Below are 12,146 nucleotides of genomic sequence, written 5' to 3'. Positions count from 1 at the left end.
AGGCCTGGACCCGTGGGCCATAACCTTGAGCAGTGACCTCCTCTCTCTGGCCCCTGGTTTCTGACCTGGGAAAGGAAGTGTTGCCACGTTGGTGTTTCAAACCTTAGCCAGGATCAGAAACCATTGGCGTGCTGGTGAAAATGCCGTTCCCCTGTGGGCCCAGGAATTTGCATTTAAAAATAAGCCCTGAGGTGATTCTGCTGCACTAGGACCCAGGCCTCCCTTGGACAGTGGCTGGGCTAGAGGTGGCTACTGAAATCCCAGGGTCTTCGAGAGAATTCTTTTCTCCTTCTACCTCCTCCTTCCATATGCTTTAAAAAATGTTCTCTTCTTCCCTGCCATTTGCCTGTCATGGACGCCCCTAAGCTTTGCTTACAGGAGAAGGTCAAACCTCCTGGATTTGCCAGAAGGCTCCCGGAATCTCCAACTGACTTTCCGCTTCCAGACCAAGGAATTTTTAATTTGTATTTTCTCTTTTTCTGGGGCTGCGGGGGGGCAGGACTGGGTGCAGCTGCTCCGCCACCTGGTGGTCACACCCGGGACTGCAGCATTCCCAGCATCACGCTCATCCTCACCCCCTGTGCCCATCCCCCAAGAATACCCAAGCAGAGGTGGGAAGAGCGGGCCTTGGGGTGGGATGCAGACAGCCTCAGATTGTAGCCACAAAGCCTTCCAGACTGTCTCATTAAATTAATTCATGTAAAGTGAACCCCTGGTTTTCGTAGAACCAGAATTGCCCTTGGGGTTGACTTTTCTATCCAAGGGCTCTACCAATTAAAGCCAAGGCCAAGGGACTTCCCTGGTGGAGCGGTGGTTAAGAATCCACCTGCCAATGCAGGGACACGGGTTCGATCCCTGGTCCAGGAAGATCCCACGTGCCATGGAGCAACTAAGCCCGTGTGCCACAACTAGTGAGCCTGCGCTCTAGAGCCTGCGAGCCACAACTACTGAAGCCCGCGCGCCTAGAGCCCGTGCTCCGCGACGAGAGAAGCCCCCGCAACTAGAGAAAGCCCGCACGCAGCAAGGAAGACCCAACGCAACCACCACCACCACCACCCCCCGCAAAAAAAAACGCCAAGGCCAAGCTTGGCTGCCAAATGACCTTAGGCAGTTCACTTCCCTTCTCTGAACTCCAGGGTCCCTTCTCTGAATCTCTAAGGTGGAGGCCTTCCGCTTACTTATAGTGAGATTAAATGAGATAATGAATGGCCTGACAGTGGGTATTAACCACCACCATCATCACCGGCATCGCACTTGACCCCTTATTCTTCCTTTTTTTCTTTTCCAGTTGAAGTCACAGCATTTCAGATCCAGCTGGGCTCACTGGATTTTGGCCCCTCCCTGCACTCCTAGAAGATCCTAGGGTCGGCAAAAGGTGAGGGTCTTTCCTGGGTTCACACAGCAGGGCAGGAGTAGAGACTTGTATAAGTCACAGACTCATGGGGGTAATGGAAGGAAAGCCCCTTCTCTGCTGTCTTAACTCCAACACTTCCCGCCTCAGAGGAATCCACTCAAATGCTTTTTTCTATGTATTCAGGAACACATCAACATTAATAATTAGTTGTCTTTAATTGAGAAGTTGTATGTGTACATGGCAAACAACCCAATGGTCCAGAACTTTGTAAAATGACAAATAAAAGTCCTTTTCCCCCATCACCCTCACCTGCCCGGAGGCAGGTGCCACCAACAATGTTTATTCTTCTAGAAAAATCTTAGAGCATCTTCAAATATATGCATCAAGTTTTAAAAGTGTTGAATAGGTAGTCAATTCGCAAGGTTCAGAACAGAAAATGTAAGCAAGGTATGCAATGAAGCAGTTTCCCACCTGCCCCCTTCCACAGCCCCCACTTGCCACCTCCACCCTCAGGTAACCTTTTTAAATTTCTTGTGCATCCTTTCACCTTTGCTTCCTAAAACATAAGCAAGGGCAAATGTGCATTCTTATTTTGCTCCCTTTTATGCAAAAGGTAACTTTGCACTTTGTGTTTATTTCCCCACGATGGTATACCTTGTGCGTCCAAGAACATCCTGATTCGTTTTCACAGCTGCATAGTATTCCATTGTACGGATTAGTATTCCATTGTATGGATTTCCATCATTTACCTCACTGGTTTCTTGTCAATGGATAGTTGGATTGCCACTAACATTTTGATATTACAAAAAATGTTGAAATGAATAACTTTGCACATATACTCTTTTGAATGTGTGCTACTGTATCTGTAGAATAAAATTCCAGAAGTGGGATTATGGAGTTGAGGTGTCAGAGAGCTGGTGGCCTTGAGAGGCAGCCCCAATGGCCTCCCCAGGGACACCCTCATGTACACTGTCCCCAGCTTCCTAACACACTGCACTATGTCCACACTTGTGGGGTTTTGCCAATATCATGGGTGACAAGCAGTATTTCAAGGCAGCTTTATTTCATCTTTCTTTTCTTATGAGTGAGGCTGAGCATCTTTTAACATATTTAAGATATATTTGTATTTCTTTTTCCATGAACTGTTTCTTCTTGTTCTTGGTCTATTTTTTGATTACGGTCTGTGGCTTCCTTAGCAATTTCTACAAGCCCCTTTTATGTTGGGGAGGTTGGTTCTTTGCCTGTGATAGAAGTTGAGAATATTTTTAAATTTCTTTGGACTTTGTTACTGTGCTATTGTTATTGATCTTTTTGCATGTAGTTTTTTTTTGTCACCAAATTTTCAATCTTTTTTTTTTGACTTTGGGATTTTTGTGTCATAATCTGAGAGGTCTCCTCCACACTACGGTGATGAAGGAATTTTTTTCATGGTTTGCCTCTTTTTTTTTTTTTTTTTTTTTGCGGTACGCGGGCCTCTCACTGTTGTGGCCTCTCCCGTTGCGGAGCACAGGCTCCGGACGCGCAGGCTCAGCGGCCATGGCTCACGGGCCCAGCTGCTTCGCGGCATGTGGGATCTTCCTGGACCGGGGCATGAACCCGTGTCCCCTGCATTGGCAGGCGGACTCTCAACCACTGCGCCACTAGGGAAGCCCGTGGTTTGCCTCTTTAAATCAAGAAAGATTGTTGGGTTTTGTCACATGTCTTTTCAACACCTATGGGGTTGACAGGATGACTTTTCTTGTTAAATCAATGAATATGATGAATTATGTTAATAAATTTCCTGAATCATATGAATGAGTTTTCCAAAGAATGCTGAACCATCCTTTCATTCCAGCAGTGAACCTACTTAGACAAGGGCTATTATTCCTTCAATGTGCAGCTAGATTCTGCTTGTTAAGGTTTTATTTAGAGCTTTCCACGACTCTTCGCATGTGAGATTGGGCTGTGGCTTCCTCCCTTCCTTCCTCCCTTCCCACAATCTTTGTAGGTTTCGGTATCAATGTGATACTTCATTAAAAATAATTTGGCTGCGTCTTCTCACGCCCTGCCTCAGTTTACATAATGGAGGGCTTTTCCTCCATCCTCGATACTGAGGCTGAGATACTGAGGGCTGAGAAACGGGAGCCTCTGGGACCGGGGAAGAGAGACGGTGGAAGAGGGTCTCAGCTGCACCTGCAGGTTCCAGGAGGTAGGATGTGACCAGACAGTCTCATATCTGAGCTTTATTTCCTCAGATGGGTCCAGGCTGCCAAGTGCTCATGTTCAGAGGTTGTGTCCTCTCCAGTGGACCCTGGTCACCACAGCCCCCTCCCCCCAAGTTTATGCTTTGACCCGATGCAAGAACCGTGATGTCTGGAAACTGCTGGAATCGTCCTGCAACCCACGGCCTTGTCCACTGGTCCTTCTCAAAGCAGGTGGCCTGAGACTGGACTTTCCCTCAGCCCCAGCTATGTGGATTCAGCCCTTGTTATTTGCCTTCTGCTCACTTCCTTTGGTTCTGTGGGGAAGGGGGCAAAGGGCTTCTTTTCTGTGCCTTCTGATGGCGCCTACTGCGGGTACCCGAGTGCTTCCTTGGCTGCAGGAGCTCGAGGGGGCCACGTGGAGCGAGTCAGAAGTTTTAGAGACATAAGGCCCCCAGAGCAGCCTCCAGCCTGGAGCTGGTGGGTCCATCCCCAGCTTGTCTGGCCCCAGAGCCACGAAGGTAGCCGGCTTGATACCATCCCCTGTGGACTTCCTTCTCTTCGCTGTCTCACTTCCCCTCCTGAGATCACCTCCAGATAAATGGTTTACACTCAGACCTTTGGAGGAACCCAACCTAAGGCAGGGGGTCCCAACCCTCTTTTGTGAGGCGTGACAGTTGGTCAACAGGGGTCCTGGGATTATGTGTGGGCACCAGGCTGATGCCTCGGTAACGCTCTGGACTACTGAGGAGGTGGGTGACTCGTGAATAAAGGAGGCTCAGAGATGTCGGGTGACTCCCTCAAGCCTCACAGGGATGCCACAGGGTGGTAAGCCCCACGCCCAACCCCACCCCATACTCCTTCAGGGTGTCTGCTGCTGCGGGTTCCCCTCCGTGCATTCGCCAATAGACTAAAGGGACAGAGACTTAGAGACAGAAGGATCCTGAGATGCGTCCTCACCCCTCGTCTTGCCACAGAGAAGAGCCTCAGAAACATAAAGTGCTGGCCCCAGGGTGGAGGGGTGATGGGGCAGGGGCCAGGATCCAGGTGTCCCCGCTCGGTTCTCTCCACACTGCCTGCAGCCGCCAGAGAATGACCGTGCAGTCACTGGTCACCCGTGCTCTTCCTGCCTGGACTGACCCACTCCCAGCTGTCATGAGACCCACTCTTGCATTTGTCTCAGAGGGCTTGGGATTTATCTCATTACACATTGTAAGGGGCTGAATGGTGGCCCCCAAAGTGATGCGTCCACACCCTACTCTCCAGAACCTGGGGATGTGACCTTATTTGGCAAAAAGGTCTTTGCAGATGTGATGAAGGATCTAGAGATGAGAACATCCTGGATTACCTTAAATCCAATGACAAGTGACCTTATAACAGACACACAGAGGAGAGGCACAGGGAGAAAAGGAGGTCACGTAAAAACAGAGGCAGAGATCGGAGTGATGTGGCCACAAGCCCAAGAGCACCTGGAGCCCCAGAAACTGGAAGGCACACAGAGAGATGGTCCCCCAGAGCCTGCGGAGGGGCACGGCTCTGCAGACGCCTTGAACTTGGACTTCTGGCCTTCAGAACCATGGGAGAACAAATGTCTGCCGTTGTCAGCCCCCGGGTTTGTGGTGCCTGGTTACTGCACCCTAGGAAACTCAGACACACATTTATTTATTCCACTTCGTTCTTAAATTTTTTTTTTTTTCAACCACTGCGCCACCAGGGAAGCCCGGTTCTTAAATTTTTTTCCAGCAATTTCCCTCCATCTACCAAGACTCAGATCCCAAAGGCTGTGGAAGAATTCATCATTACTTCAGCTCCACAAATACATATTAAACACCTACCAGGTGTCAGGCCCCACGTTGGGCCCTGGGAACCCAAGATGAGTCAGCAAGGAGGTATGTTCAGTAGAAAGACAGAGGTAAAAAGTCATCACGACATAGTCTGATCACACAATGTCAGCAGGACCTGACACACATCGGGACAAAGCAGAAGACATTAACTGCTGGGGAGGGGGCTCCGGAAGAACCGAGAGAGGGCACAGGTCCGAGGCAGGGAGAGGGAGGTGGGGTGGGTATTTGAGGAAGAACAGCATGTGCAAAGGTCCTGAGGCGTGGGGGTGGGGCAGGGGGTAGAGGTGGGAGGAGAGGGTCTGGGTCCCAGAAGAATGTGTAGGGATGGAGGACTACAGGACTGGAGTAGGAAGGGGCCCTGAGCACAGAGCCCACCCGCTGGCTCTGCCCCAGAGGGTGACGAGCAGCTTCAAGAAAGAGCTCCAGTTATGTTCACAGTTTTGAGAGATCTTCTTGGCCAGTGTGAGTATAGGTTTGGACAAGACGGGGCTAAAAAGAGGAAAAGCAGCAAGAGGCTTTTGCCAGGCCCCGTACCATGCCTGGGCGGAGGATGGTGAGAGTGTAGTTTCAGTAAATATTAAAGAGGTAACGATACGAACCACCCGCAGAAGGACTTGCTGGATCCAGTAACGTCCCTCCAGGTAAGTATCACCAGGCACCATCCTTTTGAAGGTCTTGAGAGCACATGCTGTTCTTCAGAATTCTAAAGTGTCTCTTTTCGGTAACGGGGCATCTTCCAGACCCGCAGAGTGAGCCTGTCTTGGTCACACGCTGGATTAACCTTTAAGCTTATTTATTAACCCCGGGGCAGCCGCTCTCCCCGCACGCACATCTTCTGCCTTGAAAGGGGCCCTCGAAGCTCCGTGGTTGGGGAGGGTTTTCCCAGCTAGGTTCCAAGAGTGGCCCGCACTGTCCTGGTCCCTGGCCAATGTCACGGGCTGCTGAGTCACTCGGCCCCGAGATTACCAAGGGTTCCTGGACACCTGCCACGTGTGCTGACTCCACACACAGGCCTCACTTTGCACTTACGGGGACCCGATGACAAACTCTGAAACCAGACACATGTATGCCTGTAGGGCCTTGTCTGATCCAGACGCCAACCCTGGAAGAGAGCCAGAGCCCCTGATCTTCTGAAGAGGGGGGTCTCACCTGCCCAAGCCCCCAAGCTGATGGGCACTGTCCCACCTGGGCACACCCACCCCCAGCACCTTCCCCCTGGGGTGGCATGAATTCCTGGCCAGCGAGACGCCAGGTAGGAGGGCCTGCAGCCTGGCCAGCCCAGCACCGAGACTCAGCCCTGCGTGGGCACAGCACCTCCCCGAGAGACCACGGGACTCTTCTCCTGGTGGGGTTCCCAGGGGTCTGCACATCACCCACAGTATGGCAGCAGGGGTGTCGCAGGAAGCGGTGGCTTCCCTCCCCCCTTACTACGCAAAGTGTGGTCCGCGGACCAGCAGCATCGCCCGGGAACTTGTAGAAATGCGGAATCTCAGGCACCACCCAGACCTCCCGGGTCAGGATCTGCATTTGTGCGCCTGTTCAAGTTCAAGGGGCGCTGCCTTAGACCGTTCTCCTCCCCGAGCCACTGCTGGGCCAAACCTTCCACCTCCTCAAAGGGACTTTCTAAGAGGGGCGTTGTCGTTATTCACACCACTGCCTCCTCATCGAAACATCATCTCTTCAGGGATGGGATCTTACCTCATCTTTAAGCTGTCCAGCGCCCAAGCCTGTGCACGGGAGGCGCATGCTGGGTGTTTGCTGCGTGGAGGAAGCGTTGTCAGGAAGTTTGCCGAGTGCCCCCTCGTCAACTTTATTCTCTGCCGGCACAGAGGGCAGGGCAATGGAACCTGCTGCCCCCGCCAGCGCTGGGCCCATAGAGACAGACACCTGGGGACATGTGTTCCCCACCCCCCTTTCCCATTCTGCCCCCGGTGGCAAGTAGACCCCAAACTCTCCTCTGCATTGTCAACCCAGCTACAGAGGGACCTCACCCAGCCACAGGCTCTGCAGCTATGGAGCTGCTGTTAAGGAACCTGCTGGGCGCCATCGCCCAGGGGATGCAGGGGCCCCGAGGCCCTGCTTCTCCTGGGTCTCCTGAGCTCTGTACCTGGTTTCCCGGGGTATGAAGGTGGGTGTAGGGTACAAACTAACCTGCAGAGCACTCATTTATCTCCCCCTCCCCAAATTCAGGTGGATTGAGAGAGATGACAAAAGGCAAAGGAGGAAAGGAATACACGTAAGATATAAAGACCATGGGGCAGGTGGACAAGGAGACCCCCCCCCCAGGCAGAGGGACCCACCACCCCACACAGGAGGAAGAAGAGGAGCTTTTGCAGGGGTTCAATAGCACCAGGTGGGAGGCTGTGGGGGAGCGGAGGAGGATTTGGGTAATTAACAGAAGGGGCATCAGCAAAGTAGTCATGCCAGCCCCCCTCCCTACCTCCCCTTAGCCACTGACTCCAGTGTTTGCCCAGGGTCAAAGCCTCAAGTACAGATAAAAGGGGTTCAGAAACTGGGGGCTAGGCCCACAGAACAAGGGCAGCACCCCAGCAATGTAAGGGTCCCACATCGGAGTGGAGCCCTTTATTCAGAAATTCATGTCCACTCGCTCCACCTGGCTACGGGACTTGACTGCTAGCCCCCACCTCAAAGGACCATGGCCAGGGCTCCTGCAGTCAGAGATGTCACTCACAGCTAGGTGGCAGGAATTCCCACTTGGCCTGAGGAAAACCCCACTTCTTCAAACATGAATGGAGAACCAAGAAACACCAACACTTAGGAATCCAGTGCACTGAGAGAGATACACCAGATCAACAAACAGAAGAACCAACTCAGTAGGTAAGTGAAGTAATGCAGTAAACAGAAGAAAAATCTAAAGTAATTATAGCTTATATTGTCAGAGAAATTTAAGAGGACATCTGTTTTTTAAAAAAGGAAAAGGAAAAATTCTCAGCATTTTGGAAATTGCAAACATGACTGACAAATTCTGAAACTGTCAAAGAATGGGTTGAACAGTGAAGTGGATGCAGTGACCTGGGAGTTCCTGATAAGGGAATTTCCCAGAATACAGTGCAGAAGGACAAAGAGATGAAAAATACTTACAAAAAGTTACAAGTCATGGAAATTAGGCTTTTTGACATCTAATAGAGGTTGGAGAAAACATTGAACATAGGATTTGAAATAATAGAAAAAAATTAGAGGGGAAAACATCTCTGAGCTGAGTGGTTTAGACTGCTGAGCAGGTATCACAAAAAAATGACACACACTTGGTGAAAGTCTAAGCTCCAAGAATAGAGTTGCGTTTACACAGTAAGTTCCCACCACGACTCATGCAGTATATAGTCCCCTAGGCCATTATTTCAATCACAAATCTTTACTGAGGACCTGAGCACTGTGCCAATTACAGGTATCCCCACTTCTCAAAAGTTCACTTTACGCCAGTTCACTTTTCCAAAGAGTTACATTAGCACCTGTTTTCATTAATTGAAAGAAATCTGAAGAGGACTTTCACTTTTACGGAAACAAGCGAAAATAGAGATCAGTATTTGTTCTGCAGCAAGCCCTTATAAGGGCGGTGCTGCACCCTGGGCAGTGGGAGTGGCCCGGCCAAGCTCCTCCCCCAGGAACCACACCCAGCATCTCATAGTTTCATAGGAATGCTCTACTTTCGGATAGTGGGGGAAACCTGTACTATGGACGTAAAGTTGAAAAAAAAGCTTCTGGTCCAGGGGAACAGACGCGAAGCCAGGCAGCTAGGACAGAGGTGCATCCCACAGTGGTTAAGAACGTGGGGGCTCTGCAGTGCTAATCCAGCTCCACCTTTTCCCAGTTCAGGCAAGTGACTTTAACCTCTCTGTGCCTCAGTTTCCTTCTCTGCAAAATGGGAATCCTAATAGCAGTTCCTGTCCCGTAGGTCGTGTTGGGGCCATAAGTAAAGCACTTAGAACAGCGACTTGCACGTAGTACAAGTGAGCACCATATATATATTTGATAAGGACATAAAGGCAGCGATAAATGCTAATGATCAGGGATATGGAAGCGCAAAGAAGGTGGCTGACCCTCCTCGTGGGATCCTGGAGCCCTGAAGGCAAGTGGGAGTTGCTCTAAGGCGGTTTCGGGCCCAGGTTCACTTAAGCAGGCGCCGCTGCCTCTTCCCTGGGACGGGGGCCTTGCTGTCCACCTCACTCATGGACGCACAGTGGGGCCCTGGGCTTGGCATATCCTGTCCGGGTGATGCTGACGAGGACGGCAGTAGCACCAGTGCCTGAAGGAAGCAGCCCTGGCGCTCGGGATGCTTCACATCTCAGAGAGCTCTGCTCATCCACAGCCTGATCTCTTTTTAGCACGTCACAGCTCCTCAGCCCCAAGGCCAAGGGCCAGGGACAATCTGTGGGCAAGGAGGGCCCTGAGAGATGAAGAAAGTGGGGGAGGTGGGCTGTTATACTCATCTGGAATCGTGGCAAGGCAGGGGGCCGTGGGGTGGGCTGCCTCTCGGACTCTCAGTGGAAACATAAAGAGAAGCAGAGCGTCCAGGGCACAGGTGGCCAAGAGAAGAGGCTTTAGGCCAAGTGCTACCCCCAGGGCCTGTCCTCAGGGATACGGGGCGCTGGGGACGTGCTACCTCTGGGTGTTGGGGACGTGCTACCTCTGGGCAGGGTCTCCAGAGGGGGGAGGCTTGACTCTGGATCTCTGTGAGGCCCCAGGAGGAAGACAAACACTGCTTGACTTGAAAATTCTCTTCTTCTGGAGGGTTCTGCTTCCTGCTTCTGGAAGGATGAATACAGAAGGCAAATGCAGCTCCAGGGGCTGGGCTTGTGGTCAGGGGACATGCAGCCCAGGCTCTGAGGCTCAGGAGTAGCCCAGGGACAGGTGGGTCCCATGATGCACAGATAACCGGAGGCCCCCTGTCAGCTCCCCCACAGTGGTCTTGGGTCACTGACTGCAGCCCTCCAGGGCTTACAATGCTGGCGGACCACGACCTGGAGTCCAGGGGAAGAGCTAAACCCCCAGAGCCTGTCCCGAGACCGAGGACAGGATTTCCTGGTCCACGGGGACTCCAGCACCTCTGGGCTTTCTCTGTGACCTCCAAGGAGTTTCCTTGCCCCATGATTTTGTCACCAGGACCTTGATCCTTTTTCCCTCTAGGGTCCCACTCACTGTCTTCCACGTCTTGGATGGTATCTGGTAGTGGAAGAAGTTTCAAGAAGGAGAAAAGACCCCAGACTGGCCATACCGGGAAGGATGCAGTAGGTGATGTGCAGGACAGCGGTAAAACGCCTCCTGTGGCCTTTAGGACCCAGGCCAGCAGACACCTGGTCCACTCCTCTGCAGTGGGAAGTCGGAAGATCCTCCAACACTCCCATCCTGGAGGGAAGCCTGCTGGTGCCCATTTTATGCTTCAGTGACCAGCGCTTCCCTAACTCTGCCCTGGAAGGACAATGACCGCCACTCTCAGCGCTGTCAGCTTTCCCTGACCAGGGGACACCAGCCAAGGGAGCAGTGACTGTAGTCTAAAGAGAGGATTTCCACCCCAAACCCTTCATGTCTCCCTCAGTCCCCAAAACACAGGGGCCCCAGTGCACCTCTGTAGTAAAGGACGATGCAGCCCCAAGAGGCTCCGAGGCAGGCGGCCACGGCAAAGACCTGGCGAAAGGCCTGCGTTTCTGCAGAGCACCCTCTGCCCTAAAAGGCCTTTGAAAAGACTGCCTGGGAATCAAATTGCTGTGCTGACATCCAGCTGCTGAGCATGAGGGCTAGGAAGCCAGGACCCCATGAGAGTTCACAGCGCTGACTCTGGAGCCAACCAAACTGGGTTCAAATCCCAGCTCTGACCGCTGGACAGTTAGCTAACCTCACCGTGCCTCAGTTTCCTCCTCTGTAAAATGGGGACAGTAGTACTGATCACATAGGGTGTGAGGATGAAATGAGATAATATTATATTAGTAAAGCACTTAGAATAGTGCATAGCCACACAGAAAAGCTATGGACATATTTAATAAAGAAATACTTGTTCCAGGTTTTCAAAATCTTCAAGGCCCAGGTTTAAGTCACCAAAAACAGCCCAAGACAAAGGCACAGTAATGACGCAGCAGGCGTTCATCATCTTGCTTCAGAGCACTGTTTTTTCAAAATTCCATCATTTAGGACTTCCCTGGTTGCTCAGTGGTTACGAATCCGCCTGCCAGTGCAGGGGACACAGGTTCGAGCCCTGGTCCGGGAAGATCCCACATGCCGCGGAGCAACTAAGCCGGTGCACCACAACTACTGAGCCTGTGCTCTAGAGCCCGCGAGCCACAACTACTGAAGCCCCCGTGCCTAGAGCCCATGCTCCGCAACAGGAGAAACCACCGCAATGAGAAGCCCACGCACCTCAACGAAGACCCAAGGCAGCCAAAAATAAATAAATTTATATAAAAAAACTTCTATCACTTACATGTCTTCCTGACTTCTGTCACATCCTCAGTTCCCTTGCTTATTATTAATAAACAATAAACTATTATTTATTCATGCTTTTCTTTCAGTCAACAGACTTCTAAATAATTTCTCTTCTGCGGGATGTTTGTCAACTACCATAACTGGAAAACCAGTATCACTTGTCATAAACAGAAGGAAACTGTAAAAACAGATCCTGTGGAAACAAAACAAACAGTATGTTCTAGCTGGATCCCTTTGCCTGCCAAGGGCTCTGAGCTTTCTCTTTGTTTTTAAGAATAAGCATCCGCAAGGGTTAAGGAGATTCTCCCGTCAGCCAATCGGGGGCGGAAAGAG

Source organism: Tursiops truncatus, chromosome 8 (genome assembly GCF_011762595.2).
Source record: "Tursiops truncatus isolate mTurTru1 chromosome 8, mTurTru1.mat.Y, whole genome shotgun sequence".
NCBI classification, from domain to species: domain Eukaryota; kingdom Metazoa; phylum Chordata; class Mammalia; order Artiodactyla; family Delphinidae; genus Tursiops; species Tursiops truncatus.
The sequence above is the reverse complement of the archived record's forward strand: the minus strand, read 5'-3'. Positions refer to the sequence as shown.